Source organism: Mastomys coucha, unplaced genomic scaffold (genome assembly GCF_008632895.1).
Source record: "Mastomys coucha isolate ucsf_1 unplaced genomic scaffold, UCSF_Mcou_1 pScaffold23, whole genome shotgun sequence".
Taxonomy (NCBI): domain Eukaryota; kingdom Metazoa; phylum Chordata; class Mammalia; order Rodentia; family Muridae; genus Mastomys; species Mastomys coucha.
Genome location: NW_022196906.1, coordinates 19706770 through 19722246, shown reverse-complemented (window position 1 = coordinate 19722246; position 15477 = coordinate 19706770). Strand labels below are relative to the sequence as shown.

At 43.0% G+C, this 15477-nt stretch overlaps 1 protein-coding gene, 1 long non-coding RNA gene and 1 other non-coding gene across 4 annotated transcripts in view; 2 read left to right on the top strand and 1 right to left on the bottom strand.

The window, feature by feature from the left end:
* LOC116071935 overlaps positions 1 to 14198 on the top strand; it is a 15433-nt gene extending 1235 nt beyond the window's left edge. The window contains exon 2 of the long non-coding RNA XR_004111242.1: positions 13891 to 14198. This is a non-coding gene — a long non-coding RNA (uncharacterized LOC116071935). The remainder of the gene's footprint in view (positions 1 to 13890) is intronic.
* Positions 1 to 15477, bottom strand: part of Eepd1 (endonuclease/exonuclease/phosphatase family domain containing 1) — a 117832-nt gene that overhangs the window by 26475 nt on the left and 75880 nt on the right. The gene's annotated exons all lie outside the window — the stretch shown is intronic.
* Positions 2757 to 2889, top strand: LOC116074113. The gene has a single exon (XR_004112083.1). It is a non-coding gene; the product is annotated as a small nucleolar RNA SNORA17 (small nucleolar RNA).

Genomic DNA, 15477 nt, shown 5'->3' with positions numbered 1-15477 from the left:
CAGCACCCCAGCATGTAGCTCAGCAGGCTAGCTTCAAACATATGATCTTCCTGTCTCTCCTCCCTAGTGGGATTATGGTAGACTGTCCCCCTGCCAGGATTATACATGCCATACTTTGATTAACTCCCTGAACCCACCTACTGGGCTCTCTAAATCACTATTATCTACACTGCATCCCCTTGACGGTGAAAGATTCATTGCCTGGAGATAATGTCTGCCATTTGAGGCTTATTTTTCACTAGAAACATTATATAATCATCTAACGTGGTGGCAGGAGACCCTTACCCATGCCACCCTTACATGCTCAATGTGTTTTATACATGTTTCAAGTATCTTAAGGACTTAAAGTTATACTGTCTTTGTTTATGAAAACAAACCAAGAGTTTTTGTTTTGTTTTAACATGTACCCATAGTAGACAACAACTCAGAGGCCTGGGGAGTACATGGCCAAAGCTATACTCCACCTCCCAGAATCTGTGATCAGAAAGAATGCAACATTAAAAAAAAATGTCTGATGGGCACAAAAGAAGAGAATCCTCACAAATAAACTCCTTTTCTCTCATCTGGAGACAGACAATACTTACCTTTATTCCTTATAATATCCTTATAATAAAATGCCTCTGTGGAGAATTTCTCCTAATGCCACCTGCATTTGCTAGGACCCTCAAGTGAATGTAAGTCCCCCCAAACAGTAGTACGGTTGGTTTTGAGTTTAAAAGCATCATTTGAACACCCGACTAGAATTCTGTGGAAATGTATGTGCTCAGCAGCTCAAGTGCCTTAAACAAATCCGCCAGAATCAAGCAGCACACCACCACCATCACTGGGGTTCTCATCCAGAATGTGCCCTTCCTTCCAGGTTATGTTTGTTATTTAGCAGAAAACCTGTATTCTCATTCCCTTCATTATTTCTCAAAGCTCTGCCTCACTGGAGGGATTAAAGCATCAGTGCATAAAGGCTAGGAGAGACAGAAACATTGGATGCACAGCAGTTCTGGGCCTCCAATAATTAGGAAAGAACATGATTGCTTGCCCAGCCTACGCTGGCTAAGGATGAAGGCTGGGGAAGAGAGGTAGAGACGCACAGTTAATCAAACAACAGCCTAAAGCAAAACCGGACTGGTGACTCATACTAGGAAGCCAGTTCTGGAGAAACCTGTGTGCGTATTTGCTTCTGGGGAAACTGTCTCAGATGAAGGAGGCGTCTGCACAGGTAACATCTGAGCTCTTAACCCAAGAGTAAGAGGACTAACTAGACAAAGAAGTGGGGAGAGCATTTCAGAAGAAAAGATAGCACACGGAAGATGTGAAGTGGAGAAAGCACGAAGAGTTAATAGACCAGAGAGCTATTAGCTGCAGCAGAGACAGCAAGAGCAGTATCAGCTTGTGGAATCCTAACCAGGCTAAGAGGAATCAGGCTCTTGTCCACAAACACTGCTATCACCAACTAAGACCATGAACAGGGTCCCTGCGATCTCAAAGGTAGCATAGCTGAAGTACAGAATGCAAGCTGATCTAATGGGAACAGAAGAGGTCAGGGCCCACTGTCGGGTGGCACCTTATACACAGTAACTCAAGACTTCTCTCTGCTCACTTAGAGGAATGACCCAGTGATTCTTCGAAAACTGGCTCTGAGAGAGAGAGAGAGAGAGAGAGAGAGAGATTGAGTTTTAGGGCAAATAAAATAAGCTCTTCTTTCCCAATTAAGGCACTAAACTTGTGAGTAATGATTGAAACTAATTATTCTAAGTGGAAGCAAGTCTGAAAATAGCAATGCCTTTTGGAGGATTTTACAGCTATTTTGGGAGAGCGTGGGGAAGTTGCAGGCACACTGAAGCATATCCACATCACAGTTAAACACTAAGGTGGTCATGCCACGGTTTTCATTGAACATGCTTACCTACAGAGTGTTAAGTTTAAATAGCTTGAGAAGCACACTAATGGTGAAGGTGAGGAAGCAGAGCCGTCGGCTACTTCCTACTGCAATTCTGAACTCCCAGTTCAGCAAGAGCTGTCAAGCTGTGTGTCACAACATGGAACTTGTGATCAGATGACCTTGCTATAAACTTGCACCACATGGTAACGGGTTTCCTAACACAGGCCTTGGTGATTAGACAAACACACCCCTTCCCTTTTTAAGATTCTTCTTTCCTCTTTGATGTCAGATGAACAGACTAAAAGAATGGATAACATGGATAGAAGGAAGAGACCATCCTCAGACTCCCGCAGACCACCCTAAGCAAAGTGATTCACAAGAGGGTGTGACAGTAGATCAGACTTAAAGATTTCTTTTAAACTTATGCTCATGTATATGTGTTCTCATGAATATCTCCTGTGTGTGTGTGGATACCCAAGGATGCCAGAAAGGGATCAGCTCCCCTGGAGCTGCATTTACTGGTGATTGTGAGTCACCTGATATGGGTGCTGAGATTCAAACTCAGGTCCTCTAGGAGAGTAGAAAGTGTACTTGACCACTGAGGTATCTCTCCAGCCCTATCTGGTTATGGACTGAGAAGTGCCTGGAAAATTAATCAAGTGGGCCTAGGGGCAGATGGGACTGGCACCATCCCAGAGGTTGGGGCTGCAGGAGTAAAAAGGGAAAACAAGATCCAGGTACACCGGCATGGTCTCCATCTACTTCCTGAATACCATGAGGTGAAGAGCCTCCTGTCATCATAATGAATGGAGCCAAGGACTATGGATTAAACTTCATGAACCACAAGTCAAAATAACTCAAGCCTTAAGAGTTGTAGGTCTCTGTCTCAGAGGTATTGCAGGCATGGCTGCTTTGTCACATGTGGATCAGAAGGTGACAGAGAGAAGAGAGGCTATGTCTATGCTCAGTGTTCTCACCTATGAACACCTGAATGATTACAATAGCCTAACATTCCCTGAAAAGAGGGAGCCTAAGACAACCACAAGTCCTGCACCAGGCAAGCCCAAATGAGCTTCCAGGATATGGCAGTGGGAGACAAGCTGGAGACTAAAAGAACTGCTATGTTTTATAAAAAACAAAAAAAAGAAAAGAAAAAGAAAGAAAGAAAGAAAAGGAATCCAGGGATATGTTTGGTAGAGGCACAGTATGGTGAGTTACCTGACAACAGCCAGGTATGCCTGACCCAGCTGCTACCCCCTCCTCTCTCTCTTGCTCTCGTACTCTCTTACCCTCTTCCCTTTCTGCCCCTTCTCTTCCCATTCTGCCCCCTCTCTCCATAGCCAGCCTCTATTCCTCTTCTCTCTCTCTCTCTCTCTCTCTCTCTCTCTCTCTCTCTCTCTCTCTCTCTCTCTCTCTCTCTCTGTCTCTACTCTCTTCCCAACTCCCCTCCCTATTCCCTTAATAAACTATTCTATACTATACTTGTCATGTGGCTGGTACCTCAGGGAGAAGGGATGCCTCAGCATGGGCAGAAGCTAGAAGAAATGTCAACAAGAACAACCCCTGAGCTGGGCATGGAACAAGCCCTAGATGACCACCCGACTGGAGCCATGGGTCCAAGCAAGGAGCTATCATGAGAAGACCACAAGTCCAGCCCTGCTCTGGCCTTGGGGAGCAGACCATGCCTGAGATGACCCCTGTGCCATAGGACATGAGTGAGGGCATAGCACACCTGAGACCAATCCTCAACCAACCCCAGATACTTAAAGACTTGAGGCGTCACTAAGATGAGCAAGTAAGTGGTGGAGAAATGGAAGAGAAAGAGAAACAGAAGGATGTGGGCAAATGAAGAGAGGCAGAACTAGAGACTAGAGGGTAGTGAGGAACAGCTCAATGTGAGTAACTGGTGATGCCACCTAGGGCTACATATGCATCCATGGCCCTGCAGCAGCAAGGATCTATTACCACCAAAGGCCAGGCAGATGTCCCTCCTCTAGGCTGCCACCTGGCACCCTATTAATGTCTGAGGACTATGTAGAACTGACCCTACCCCTTGTCTGGGCAACATGGAAGAGCTAGCCTTAGAGGCCTAAGAGCAGGAAAGTTGAACCTACGCTGGGTCGTGCACATTGCAGGAGTTGCCAATAAGCCTGCCCCAAGGATACAACCATGGGAGAGCTGGCCCTACCACTCTCTCCTGTGTTGTGGTATGGAAGTGGAGAGATACACTCATCCCTCACCAGCTATAGAAGGCAGGAGACCTGGCTCTGTCCCTCATCTGCTGCAACACAAGCAGGCTGTGTACACTGTCTGGGCAGCACAGTAGAGCTGACCCTCTACTCTGGTGGGGACATTGGGGAGCTTACCTGGGGACATGAGCATGAAAAAGCTGAGCCTACCACTTTTCTGCTATGTAGTGACATAAGCAAGGGAGAGATTCCCTGTGCCCATTCCTTGACACCTACAGTAGGCAGGAGAGTTGGCCCCAATGGGGTCATAAAAGCAAGAGAGCTGTCCCTCCCCCTCAACTGCTACAGCACTTGGGAGAGCTGGCCCTGCACTTCACCTGAGCAGCAGAATGGAGCTGGCCATGGATGTGGGACTGTAGGTGATCCAGCCCCAAGGTTGTGAGCATAGGAGAGCCAGCCTGCCTCTTGTCTATTACAGTGGTGTGGACAAGGGGGAGATGTCCTCCTCCCCTCCCTTATCCCTTGATATTTATGGCAGTCATGAGAGCTGGCACCAGGGCCATGAGAGTGGGAGAACTGGTCATGTCCCTCACCAGTTGCAATACTCCAGAGACCAGGCCCTGCATCTTGCCTCAGCATCACATAAGAGCTGGCACTGGTTTTGGGTGGGGGGTTTCTGGTGAGCCAGTTCCAAGGGTGTGAAAGCAGAAGAGCCAGCAGGCTGACCAGCTCAGATCTCTCGAGGCCCAAATCCACAGCTTTGAATTTGCTCTTCCCAATATCTACCCCATCAATGAACTGCTGGAGTACATGAAAGGGCCAGTCCTACAGACCCAACACTACAGAATCTCCATAACACAGGACAACATGATATCCGAGAGGAGTCCTAGTGAGGTTCCAGGACTGATAAAGTAGCAGAAGCCAGAGTTCTTGTACCAGACCAATAAGTCACTGCAATGAACATTAGTAAGCAAAGAAGTGTGGACAAAAGGGTATATTGTGTGACACACTACAGATTCCACCACGAGATTTTTCTTTTCCACTGCTGGATGGGAGGTCACAAGAGTGTAGGGTGGGTACCAGGAGAGGGGAAGATGAGAGGGATTGGGGTTCATCGTGAGTGATTCACAAAGAATCAATAAAAAGGCTTTAAAAAGAAAAAGCAGGTCAGGAATTTCTATTAAAGTGATATAAAAGTTACTAGAATGGAGCATTTTTACTCCAGAGGACTCAAGGGTCAGATATGGCAGGAGAAAGGATAAGGAAAAAGAGAAGATGAGAAGCCAGATGAAGGCTGCAAACGTGAGGAAGGTTTGGTGCCCAGATGCTCCAATCCAAAGAAAGCTTCTTTGGAGTGGAGCAAAGCTGCCATTCACACTAGCTCCCAGGCCTCTTCTGCAAACACCCACATGGTTTTTGAGCTCCAGGGACACATTTTCTTGGTCTGAATGCTGACAACTAGCTTCCTCTGTGACTCTCTCTAGACTGCAGAGCCCCACACTACCTACATGTGCTTCTGCGAGGGATGCAGAGTTATTTAGGAACTGTCACACTAAACAGAATTAGCACTTATAATGCCTCGGGGAAATGGCTCTGGTCGACATTTTTCTTCTGAAATGCCAGTCTTCAGCCATTCTAAACCGTATTTATATGACCTGCTTTCTTCAGCAATAATCATAACATGAAGACTGCAAAGCTGTGGGGGATCACAATGTTTTTCTACTTTGATTTCATTATGCCAAATCCTGCTCTTGAAAGCCTTTACATTTCCTATTTTCTGCCGAGTAGACTCCGTAGCTTTAAGTGTTCTTTCCTGTGTGGGCAGCAAAGGAGAGAAAGACCTACAATTCTTCATTGCCAGAGGGTTGGTGGCAGCAAAAAGTGAAGAATGTCTGAGATCCATTAATTCTTCATTTTTCTAGGCTAATGGGGAAACACAAAGCCAAATCTCCATGCTATCTTTTTCAGTCAAGTTTCTTTCTCATTAAATTTCTGGCCAGCTGCAAGGCCAAACTATATGATGTTAGTTTCACAAGGCTTTTCTAGATCCTTCCGAGATATAGGCAGAGGGTAGGCTGAATGCAAAGGACAGAAAGGGTTAGGAAAAGGGCACTGAAACCAAACTGAACACTGGACAAGGTTTGTATTGTGGCTGCCATGGCAACGCTGTGGGGCAGAGAAGCCACTTTATATTAGTGTGTCAGATCCCCAGCAGGTCTGTCCATATCCATCAGACCTCTCAGCTCCCTCCTGAAACAAACATAGTTGGTCTTCCATACCCATGGGTCCAGCACCTGTATTTATGAATTTAATCAACTGTGCATTAAAATTATTCAGAAAAAAGTGCTTTTTTGTGTGTTGAACATGTGCAAACATATTTTAGTATCATTTCCTAAACAATCCATACAGTTACTGTTTACACAGTGTTGGTATTGTATTAAGTACTATAAAGTTAACATGCTTAAATACTAAAAGAGGGTGTGTGTAGCATATATGCAAATATTTGGAGACTTGGTGTAGAGGGACCTTGCAACATCCCCCTGCAAATGATAAAGCTCTTCTGACTAAATGACAGGCTAGAAGGTTGACTATGAAAACAGCATAAGAGACTGAAACAATGACTCTAGAGGAACCAAATTATAAGTTTATATTTAATCTCTCTCCCAGTGTTCTAGAAATTTCATCTAACCATGGTAAAAATATCACTTAATTGGCTCAAACTTTACTCGTGTGGAAGGCGCGCACTTCCCACTTTCTACTCTCTGCCATTTCTTTTTCATAAAAGAGAAGCTTACTAACTGCTGTTACCAAAACCTCAAAAATACCCATGCCTCATCCTGAAATGAAGCATAAACCCTTGTTCCATGTCTTATTCATGAATACATTCATATTTATATTCATATATTCAGAAGTGCATAAAGGGGGGGGGGGGTGAGCAGGCAGAGAAAAAGCAAGCCAACAGTCAGTGGATAATTGCTGAGTCTCCACAGGGGCTTCCAGCCAAGTGGTCAGGAAGAGGAAGGGCAGGAGACTTGCTAGGATGCAATCCTACAGCTTTATGGGCTAGAAGCCTTAGGAGTTTTCCTGCCTTCTCCAGCAACTTGTGCAAATATTGGCATTTAGGCAAAACCCCCAAACTTCTTTGGTTTCAATGCTTTGAACAGTAAATGCTGGGGATCTGCGTTAAGCCATTGTGTGTGATGGGAAAACCAAGTCTAGGACCCAGAGGCAGATCTTGCATCCAGGTAGCAGTGCGCACTTGTGAATCACTACCCAGGTGGGTCAAGATCCCTGAAGCCAGCCTGGACACTTTCCAAAGTCTAGAATCTTGAGGTCCAAGTTCATCATTTCAATGCTTTTGAAAGTTAATAGAAATATTTTATCAGCTGTAGGAGTTACTTACCATAAGTGCAGAAATGACAGTTCATCAGAACACTCCTCTGAATTATTTCTGGCAAAGCAAACCTTAACAACCAGCTCAGTCCGGATATTTTACCTACCGAGAACATCTGGCACTGATGTGTTTAGCAACTCAGCAAAATTAGTTTCACCTGTCTGCCTTTCATTTCTTTCAATGACTAACTATCCCAAACTTTGCTGAATACAAAGTCAGTATTCAGAAACCAATGAATGAATCACTCATGAAAAGCCTAAGAACTTTCTTGAAAGAGTGAATTGAAAGTTCTCTCCAGGGCGAACCCATTGTTTACATTTTCTGATAAGACAAGCATTGAGGATAGACTAAAAAGGTCAGGAAACTGTAGAACACATGCCACACAGCTCTCCTAGCATCTACAGGTGTTGGCTATGTGCACCTACTGTCAGGGCCAGCACTGACCTGTTAAAAAGTGAAGACAAGCAAAAGCCATCCAATACTGACAAATCCCTCAGCACCTCTCTTCCAGGCCAACAAACTAACACAGCAGTTCTCACACATTTTCACTAAGACTTCAGCAGCAGGTATTTTATGTGGCAGTCGAATATACTCTATTTTTATTGGTCTCCCTGTCATTCACTCACCCACATACCCATGCATATATTCAACATATACTGAAACAAATGTTAGGTGAGATGTACTAAACTGATTTTGAGATATAGTATTTGAGAATCAAATACAATGTCTGCTCACTACAAAATCCTTGGCGTCTCTAGAGTATATTGATATCTTGTCATTTTTTTCCCTTTTGCTCAAACCACTTTCATTTTACTTTATGCAGCTAATGCATTAAAGCTCATTTCAAATAGAAGAATCAGTCACTAAACCAGGGTCAGCTTTAGGACCCTAAGGAAATATGTATGAGTCACTCTTAAGCAACCTAATAGATCAAATACTTCATTTGGTTAACATGGCAGTATTAGAAATATGCCCAGCTGTCAAAAGTCATGAGGTCTCAGTAAAACAAGCTACTGAACTTGCACAAAAACAATGGAGATCAAGGCAAGAAAATGATACATTCAAGCCAGGAGCAATGGCAAACACCTATAAATCCAACACTTGGAGGATGAGGACAGGAAGATCAGAATGTCAAGGTCATGATGACTCTACATTCATTTCAAGGCTAGCCTGGGCTATATGAGACCCTGTTCTGGATGAAGAAAGAAAGGAAGGAAGAGATGGAAGAAACGAGAGAAACGGCAGATATACAGTGCTGAAAGAAAATGACTGCCATTTAATCTTACAATCAGGAAAACTGTGTCTCAAAAGCTAAGATGGAATAAACTTGTAGACAAACAAAAAACAAGTGAATCTTTCACTGAGAGATTTATCTGATGAGCAATACTTTAAAGTTATAACCAGTATGACAAGCTATCTCTACAGGAGTAATAGTGGCTCTCATGTCTTGGCAGTAACGAATTGCTCTTAAGTGGACTGAAAGCTCAACAGGAAAGAAAACTCAGGCCTGGGACTGAAAACCTAGACAACTACTTGGGGCTAGTGAAGTCACAGATTTTAGAGGAGAACCTACTCCAGCCACTTTATCAGATCAGTGTGATTCCTGAGTGCATATTCCTGACGTATCTTGATGTCACATGTAAGCATCACCCCCACCCCTCAGCAATGAAGCTTCTCTTTGTAGCAGATGGACACCCTTATAGAAAAACACAATTGGTCACCATGCAGAGATCAACTGACTATGGGCTGCTCAACCCCACAACACTCTTTCACCTCAGGCTCAGGAGGATTGTAGGAGGCTAAGAACCAAATGGCTGCTCTGAGATAATGCCACCTAAAAATGACAGGGAAGCTGAACAATGACTACATCAATAGACATGCTATCGTGGAAGACAGAAATCTCATGGAGCCCCACACTTAGACAAGGAATTACTGGCAGCTAATGATCGATAAGAGAGGAAGAAAATTAGTCTTCCCCAGGTGTGAGCCCTCTGTTATCCAATATCAAGTTTCAGCCATAAAATCATATATACATATGTGTATATGTATATATGCTGTTATGGGAGCCTATTTCTACCTTTTCATTAGCTCATTTAAGAAGCTACTGCAGAGATTGGGGCAGCGTGGCTCAGCTGAACAGAGCACTCAGCATCTCCAAAGTAATGATTTCAGTCCCAGAGTTATGATGTGTGGAGGTGAGGGGCTGTATAAAAGAACATACGAATAATTGTATTGGAAGGCCTACACCATTAAAAAAATTAAATAAAGTAAAAGTGCACTAGGAATAAATAATGATGTTATGGAATAAAGAAATCACACTAAGTAGTAACTCAAATCCACAGGCACAAAGAATCAGGTGTGATTGTAAGGTAGGATTCTCACAGCTAATCTACAAGGAAATACTTGCTCTTTAAAATATATATATACACATATATATATACACACATATATATATGTAAAGGAATTATAAGCATGCACAGTCTGTCTGCAAAATATGTATTAATATGCATAGCATTAGTGTAAAAGGGGGAGGAGAGGATGGAATTCTGGAGCACAAATGTGCCTACAGCTTATGGGGATTGGCAGCATAAGTGTGAGACAATAAAAATTTGAAAGCAGTTAGCATGACCTTATAAATTAAGATATGACATCATGAAACAACTACTAAAAATATCAAGAATATATATATAAAGAAAGAATTTTAAAAACTACAATGCTACATATTTACTTAAAGCTGGATGTGATGTTTTATGCCTATAATCCTTCGATTTGGGAGGCCAAAGCAGGAGGTTTGCTACAAGTTCAAGGCTAGTCTGGGCTACATAATGAGGCCCTGTCTCCAAAAAAAAAACCCACAAAAACCAAAAAACAAACAAAAAAATCAGTAAATATGAAAAAAATAAGCAAATAATAGGAAAAATATCTGCTTAATATCTAAGACTTGAGCAGTGAGGATCAACAACAAAGAGTAAAGAAAACCAAAGGTGAAATGGTAGCCTCCCCTTCAACTGCAGCCTTCACAATGCTAGGCGGGGATGCATAAAACACTAGGCACAATAGGGCTGTAGAAAAAACAAGCTGCAATATCTGCAGGATCTGAGAGTGGCAACTGAAGCCCAAAGGGGGATATGATGCAAGGAGGGACTACGTTAAGATCAGAAAAATGGACTGCAGCTGGATGTGGTGGTGCACACTGTTAGCCCAGCACGCAGGACTCAGAGGCGGGTGGGTCTCTGAGTTAGGGACCAGCCTAGCCTACAGAGAGAGTTCCTAGATAGCCAGGATTGAGAAATCCTGTCAAAAAAGAAAGGAAGAAAGAAAGGAAGGAAGGAAGGAAAAGAAAAGAGAAGGAAGAAAGAAAAGAAAAGAAAATGTGACTTTAAAAAATTACTAAAAATTAGACATGATGAAAGGACAATATATAATAATAGGGTTAGGGGTTAGAATGATATGCTCATTATAAACCTAATAACAGGGCCTAAAATACTCTACCCAAGAACTGACAGAATTAAAGGAATTAAGTAATTCACCCACAATAGTTAAATGAAAGGTTTGACTAGACAGGTGATTGACAAGAACAGTTCAGAAGCATGAATCAACAAACTAGCCTACAGTCACCCCAAACATCTAGTAATACACATCTTCAGATATGCACACGGGAGCTCTCCGGGCAGACCATACACTGGCCAGGAACCATGGATCAACACATTTACAAAGATAAAATTCAAAGAAAACTTGCTCCCTGACCACAAGGTGGAATGAAATGAGAAGTCACTAAGAAAAATAAGTTTGGGAGAATTTAAAGATGTGTGGAAATTATACAATTCACTTGGACACACCAAAAGGTTAAACAGGAAATCAACAGGGAACATAAAGACCTTGGCATGGATAAACTGGAAAGGCTACGTGCTAAAGCGGAAGGAACCGTCTATGGCAGTATTAGAGATCAGTTTTCAATCAGGGGCCTTTTTACACCAGCAGAGAAGAATGAGTTCAAACGAAGAATTTAAGCCTCCAAAGAATAACAAGCTAAAGCAAAAGCCGGGAGAAGAAAGCAGTAACATCAGAAGACAGAAAACAACAGAGAAAATCAGGAGTCACAAGCTCATGCTTATTCTTATTCCCCTGTACACCTCAGAGGTCTGCTGGGGAGTTGGCCGCCCATACACTAGCTACCCACAGAGTAGAGAGCTAGGACAAGTCACACGGAAATGGACTCACTCCGTGCTCATTCCCACCTCTCTTGTAGCTCAGCAGTGTCTGCCTATTTTAGCTGCCCTTTGGGACCTCGCAATACTGGAGTGTATCTTACCCAGTTTATATTGTTAGCTAAGGGAAGGTTATTTTGATAAAAGGAACACGACCATGATCATAAGTAGAGATGGCAGATAGCAGAGACAGAGGAGACAACTCAGGGCCGGCAAGGCAGCACAGAAAAACTTGTAGCCAGCTCATGACCTAGGAATGCCACAAAGTCATAAATCATCCTGACAGACCAGTAAAACTCTTTCAGGTGGGTGGTGGGAAAAAAAAAGTCCTGGTGAAGCACAGAGGACTGACTTCTCTAGGCCAAAGTAAAGCTAGTTAGTTCTCCTGTGCACATTTAGACTTGAACAATGCCCAATGGGCCTAACCTCCTCTGATCTTGAGACACAACTGAACTAACCTCTGTTTTTTCTTTTTAATAGACCCAGCGGTGAGTTCTGCATACATCAATGATCTATATGTATACAGTCTCTGTTCATATCCTCTGTAAGTCTAGAATTAACTAGAAGACTAAGATGTAACCATGGAACAGCAGAAGTTTGCAGGAAACCCAATTAAACCATCAGAGGAGTAGCCCCAAAATACAATCAGAGAGGCAGAAAATGGCTGCAATGAAACTCCCCAAAGGGGCTCAGCTGACTAGCCACACTTGCTCCAAGGGTGACTTATGTCCTTTTCTTGCCAATTCATACTTCTATAATTTCAAACATTTTTCAAAGGTAGATTCAGTGACATATGACTCCTCCTACCCCATCATCAAGTCACTGCAGGACTAAGCGCATCCTCTCCCACTGAGGCCAGACAAGGCAGCCCTGTTAGGGGAACTGAATCCATAGTCAGGCAACAGATTTAGGGACAGCCCCGGCTGTTGCTGGGGCACCAGCATGAAGACAGACAGATTCAATGAAAAAGGGAAAACATCTTAAACAAATGGTGCTGGTCTAATTGGATATCTACATATTTATCACCCTGCACAAAACTCAAGTCCAAGTGGATCAAATACCTCAACATAAAGCCAGATACACTAAATCTAATAGAACAGAAAGTGGGTAGTTAGCCTTAAACACATCATATTGTGCAAACACTGCCTCTCTCACCTGCTGATTGGTTTAATAAAAGGCTTACAGCAAAGGAGGCAAGACTAGACAAGACTTCCAACAAAGATGAGAACTCTGGGAAAGAGTCAAGTGTGGAAGATTTGCCAGTCAGATGCAGAGGAAGAAGCAGGCCAGGAGTGATGGAGAGGGAACCAGAGGCACGTGGCAGAACATAGGTTAAAATATATGGGATAATTTAAGCCATGAGCTGGTTGCGAACATGCCTAAGCTCTAAGGCCTAGACCTAAAATTAATCAATATAAGTCTTCATATCTTTATTCAAAGCTATGACAGGCATAAAACTGTATGGTTTGATAGATATACCCTCAAAATTAAAAGATATTTCAAACCTAAATCAATTTATTTTCAATATCAAAATATATGTGAACAAATATTATCCCCAAAATAATTATATTAAAATTTTCAACATAATAATTTAACAATAATTTTTAATAATAAAAAGTAAAAATTTTATTTTACAGAGCAAGAGAGAGAGAATGTGTGTTGTGTCCACTTCCACACTTATGGAAATCAAAGAACAGCTTCTAGGAATCAGATCTCTCTTTCCACTAGCATTGTTCCAGGGACTGAACTCTGGTCATCAGTCTTGGCAGGAAGCATCATTACTCTCTGGCCCCAAAGAGAAAGTTTCTATAGCCAAAGGTCTTTGAATTAGAAAGAAATTGTCTATGGTAGTGTATTAGATTGTCATTATTATTAGGCAAGGGCACACTCCTAAGTTCCATGGAGTGCTGAAGGGGATAAAGCCTGGCTATGACTGAGACTTTTATCTACTTAAGTACCAACCAAGAGAAACAGGGCAGAGGCAAGGAAGAAAGCAGGTCACGTCTCAGCCCACTTCAGGTTTCAGGAGACCTAAATATGTCTGATGCGGCTAAGAATGGGGTCAGGTATGCTCTGGGAAACAGATAAACCCCTTAAAGTCCCCACTGTGTGAGTGTCTATAAGTCACAGAAAGAACTGAAGGGATGATGGTTTGGCACCTTAAGGATACAATATATAAAATCTGAGCAGATCTAACCACAAAATCTTTCTTTTTGACCTTAGGTGCTGTGCTCCACGGCCTTGGGCAAATTCATCTCACGAACAAAACCACATCCACAAGATAAATCCATGTGGACAAGAAGAAATGACTGGACATACCTAGAGGGAAGAAATGAATCCTACTTTCACCAGTAGTAAGACCTTGAAGTGCCCCACAGGCTTCTGAAATAAGGGAAGGCAACCATGGGTAAAGGTTCATACATGAATTTTTCTGAGGTAACTGTGTGCACTTCCCATGTGACTCTTAAAAGATAACCACTTATCTAGAAGAGGAGTCAGCCAACAACAAATAAAAAGAGCCAACTGATAGATAACTTGAGGTCTGCCAGACAGAATATCTCTATTACAACCACTGGAATCTGTCCTTGCTGCCCGACAGCAGCCATAGACACCAAGTGAAATGGATGGGTGTCCCAGTATTAAAAATGACACTTCACAAGGAAGAGCCATAGGCCAGAGGTAAGCCACCAACGGGCAACAAGCTGCTGCGGTCTACCAGGACCCATCATGTCCAGGAGGGCAGGCAGTTTAGATGGCTGTTCCATCTTTGTACCACCTCACCCTGAAGAGACCGTGGAGCTCCTTCCTTATTGCTCCATCCTCCTGTCCCTCCCACCATAGCTGCCAAAGAGGCCTTAAAATGTTTAATCCAGGAGTATTACCTCAATGATAAAGGAAAATAAGGACCTCCTTAACTATGTGTTTCCCATATTTCCTGGGTACAGTAAAAGCACTAGGTTAGGGCCCCTTTCCTGACAGCCTGCTTTTTCTGATTTGTTGAGGTTTAATTGTTTGTTTGTTTGTTTCACTATTGTAATTAAATCATTGTGTAACAGGTAATGGTGGTATATTCATAGTATCTCGTGGGGATGTCAAAACATCAGGAGAAATCACATCTTTGCCCCCACTCTTTTGCTTCTACTGGGGGTTAAAGCCAGATCTTATGCATGCTATAGACAGGCAGCCTACCATGGAACTACAACCCCACCTCCTTTAAAGAGACTATGGAGCCTGGCCCACATTTCACCGAGATACTCTAGTGCCCAGCAGTGAGGTTTGTGGGCCCTAAGCTACAACAAGACTCCCTCAGAGTCAGACTCCACTCAGGAGACTGTAACCTCCAATGGGAGCCCCATTTCTTCTCACTAGTCCTTTTAATGTGGGCAACTTCCTGCCAGGCAAAGGATGCCAATGAGATTAATTATGACCACACATAGCTCTGCTCAACACAGTGAGACAACAAACAACTTTCGTAGATGTGTGAATACCAACTACTCAATATGACCTTCACATTAAGCTCCAGCTAAGGAGGAGCTAAGCTAAAGAGGAAAGATAACAGAAGATCAGAAAGATCTCGTGCTGGTAATTTTAAAGAATATGTTTTCCAGAAAGTATTTTAAAGTATTTTAGCCCAAATGCAGGCTGTGTGTCTACTCCATGTGCGTCATTATTCTATACATTCTTTACAGTTCTGTGACCACCTGGATATGGAAGGCAGGACACTAGGTAGAAAGGTCCTTTGCCTGACTAACAAACTAGCAATGGCCAGAGAGAGGGATGCCTCAATAACCTTAGCCTCGGTGGACGTTC